General features: G+C 38.6%; 1 non-coding gene across 1 annotated transcript; it reads left to right on the top strand.

Annotated features, from left to right (window-relative positions):
- Positions 1 to 1,190: 1,190 nt before the first annotated feature.
- LOC138781871 (U2 spliceosomal RNA) lies at positions 1,191 to 1,384 on the top strand. Its single transcript, XR_011361584.1, has one exon. It is a non-coding gene; the product is annotated as a U2 spliceosomal RNA (small nuclear RNA).
- The last annotated feature ends 2,506 nt before the right edge of the window (positions 1,385 to 3,890 follow it).

Raw genomic sequence — 3,890 nt, 5'->3', positions numbered from 1 at the left:
GCAGGTATGACTGCTGCAAGAATCTTCGTAATTTAGATAACTGATATATGCTAAACTTCTCAGAATTGTTTAGATTCCACATAATAGCTTGTCACTATACAGTATCAAGAATTACAAGATTTACATTTCTTCAGCAACCTAACGTAAGTTAATATTTAGGCATGAAATTACCATTCCAAAATGATTGTAATTAGAGATGAGCAGATCTTGAGCATGCTCGAGTTTATCTGAACCCAAGCATGCAGCATTTGTTTACCAGTGGCTGAAGAAGTTGGGTGCAGCCCTAGGGAGCCCTGGAAAACATGGATACAGCCTATGGCCTAAAGCTGCATCCAACTTCTTCAGCCACCAACTACTTCTTCACCAATTTCTTTAGATATTTATCTCTAATTTAAGTTCTGGAAATGTGTGTGACCTCAAATTAAAAAGACTGTTGGAATTAAGGCACCAGAGGCTACAAAGTGATATACTTTTTTGTAATTTGTTCCTATAGGTAACAAGTTTTGATCAATAAAGCTGAATATTCATTAGCAAAAAGAAAAATAAAAAAAAAAATCTGACATTACTTTTTTTTCTTCTTATTTCCGCAGTACATAAATGCTTGGCCAGGCCGAACTTTCATGTGTATGGGGGGGAGGAATGTTGGCAATATGAACTTTTAGCCATTCTTTATATTTGGGTACACTTAAACTTTATGAATGAAGGGGGAGGACTAAACTCAGTTTAAAAGCTGCTGCAAAGAGAAGAGGGTATCTCCATGGTAAACTCCACTGTATAATCTGTATTATTCTATTAATAAGCCTGAATGAGGCTGGAAACACACACAGCAGTTTTTTCGAAAACTGAGACTGTAGTTTTTGTGCCAAAACTTAGAGTTGGATTCAAATAGGGTGGAAAATATAAAGGGAGGACTTGTACTTCTCTTTTCTGTTGGATCAACTTCTGGTTTTGGCAGTGCGGTTTAAAAACAAAAAACAAAAAACAAAAACTGCCATATAAGATTTCAGCCTAACATGATTTACATAGATGGGTCAATGACAAGTTCGAAAACTTAACAAGTCAAAATATAGAAGCAGGAATGAAGAGTTAAATACAAATCTACCAATATAATCTATATTATTATAGTATTTAAAATGTTATCTTTTATGTTTTGAAAGCCCCATCAACATGTAGTAGAAAAGTCCTACATGTTTGCTTCTCGGCCTTTCGACTAAGATCAAGTGTAATATCTGTAGTATCTTATCAGTTTAATTTCTGATACGTCCTCTATCTGGGGTCCATACATTAAATGGATTTTTAGAACAGGGAACTGGAAAAAGAGCTTGCCCTGTCCTCTCTAGACATTGTCCTGGTATTACAGTGCTTCCGGGTTAGTGCACTATGTTTCTGTATATATATACTGTATAATATACATACATTATTACAGCCAGACCACTGCTTTTAGGGCTAAGTGGTGGTCAGTTACCTAGACAACGTGTTATCAACAGAGAAGGAAAACAGTGGACATATCAGGAGAAGAATTTTGCTAAATGAATGTACAGTATTTGCAAAAATGTTTAACTTGAAAAACCCTACAAGTTTAACTGTTAGTTGAGATGGTAATACCCCTTTAAGTAATCCTCTCTGTCATGCGGGCAGAGCCAAGTGAAAGGAATGTCATAAGACTTGACATAAACATGCAAAAAAGAAAAAAATTACAGCTAGAAAATCAACCAGACAGTAAATAAAACACATGACAATAGATTCTTATAAGAGCTCCATTGCAGCTGCATAATGCTTCTGTTTTCAGGACAGGGACATGATATTAAAAATCAGTGGCTGAGGGGAGACTTGGCAGGCAATATCACATGCCAACCCGGAACCCTGAAAGTGCTATGGACCAGAGTTCCATGATAATGGCAGCAGCCGGGCAGCGAGGAAGGTACACATAGATAATTTTTCTATTTAGCACCTGCCTGAGCATACAGTAGGTTAAAAAAAAAATTATGTTGGATAACTCCTTTAGGCTATGTTCACACTACGTAAAACTACGGCCGTAGTTCTCGCCGCAGAACTACGGCCGTAGTTTTGCGCTGTGGAACATAGCTTATCTTCAATGGGATCCCGGACGGAGCGTACACACACCGTATACGCTCCGGCCGGGATCCCATGCGGCGCCGGAAAAAACTGACAGGTCAGTTTTCTGCGGCCGGAATTCAGTGAATTCCGGTGGCAGAAAGACCTATCAGTGCACACAGTGAAGCGAGCGGCTCCGGCCGCTTGCTTCACTGTGGACTATGGAAAGCTCTGATGCGGGCGCACGCTGATGCGCCCGCATCAGAGCTCTGCGGCCTGAAAGATCACCCGGCCAGATGATTACCCGGCCAGATGAGATGATCCGGCCAGAGACCGGCCGTTCCGTGACGCGGCCGGGGTCACGGAACGGCCGGTCTCATACGTAGTGTGAACATAGCCTTAATGTGTGAAAAAATTTATAGTGTCCCTTTAACCTATATTATCTTTGGATTTTAGAAAGGAGATTAATTTATACATCAGAAATAATACTTACTGTTCATATTACAACTGTCCAAAAGTCCATTTGCATAGTTTGACTCTCCAGTAAGAGCCTTCTGTAGTAAGAAATTTACTGACATGCTTAAGTTTTATGATATATAGATTAAATTTTCCAGAAATGATCTTTGTGTTATTATAAACCTGCACATCAGCAGTACAAATGCTCCATATCGATCACCCATGGCTGCTTTTCTTCATGAATATGTTATGCTTCACCTATAGCTGTACTTTACTCACATTAATCATCATGATTGTCTTTGTCATGGGAACATGTGAGATTGTTTAGGTGGTTTGTTTTGTTATGTGTATGATGATAATATTCATATGGTTACTAATGGGAGCTGACAGTTTCAATGTCGACACCTGCTGCTGCTATTCTAGAATGTCATAAATATAGAGGACAAGGCTTTAGTATATTCACCCAAACCCCTTCCCCCCAGCTTTGGCCTGTCTAGACAATAAACAAGTGATTTAAATACTAAATTAAAAAGAAAAATATTGTGTCATTAATGTGGTCAGATACAAGCTAAAAGAATATACTGAATATGCTGTTGAGCACTGAGCTCAGCAATGTTCGGAAGCCCCATAGAGAGGGCAAGTTTCCTTAGTTCTTGTGACTAGCAGGGTGCCAGCAGTTGGATGCCCACCAATCAGCTGGATAACTTTTCGAGTTGGGAATATACCTTTGAATTAACCTTTTCAATTATATAGTTTGTATTGCAAGGTGAAAGTAACCATCTCTACTTTAACCAAAATGACCCAAGCAGTGCCCTATAGAATGAGAAACTCTGGAGTGCATGCTGCAGGGATTGTTCATTTCACTATTACTAGGCTAAAAAGGAAATCTCCAAACATGTATTTAATCTTTTAAAATATCTGGGGGGGGGGGGGGTAATTATTAACATACACACCTCAACATTGAAATTGTAACACCAAGAAGGAAAAGTCAAAGAATTATGGTAATCACAAGATCAATATACATGTTAAAGTGTCATTGTCGTTATAACTTTCAATATCTAAATCAACAGTAGATGTGATATAAAGCAAGTTTGCTATTTACATTCATTATTTTTTTTTATTATTTATCATGCTGTAAAACACAGCACTTTCTGTTTTCTGACTGTTTTCTGAGTCAGAAAAAAGGAAGTCCTGTGTTTCCCAGGCCATCTGAGCACTCACAGAGAGAAGGCATGTGATTGATGGACACATTGAGCCGTGACTCTCTGTACTGGCCGGAATTCCTATGCTATGTTTATTTGTTTTTTTTTAACCAGCACAAGTCTAAAAATCTGCCTTCAGGAGACTGGACCTGGATTTCTGGTAAGTACAGCTTTGTT

Source organism: Dendropsophus ebraccatus, chromosome 1, assembly GCF_027789765.1.
Source record: "Dendropsophus ebraccatus isolate aDenEbr1 chromosome 1, aDenEbr1.pat, whole genome shotgun sequence".
Classification (NCBI taxonomy): domain Eukaryota; kingdom Metazoa; phylum Chordata; class Amphibia; order Anura; family Hylidae; genus Dendropsophus; species Dendropsophus ebraccatus.
Note: the sequence above shows the minus strand (reverse complement) of the source record. Positions and strands in the feature narration are given on the sequence as shown.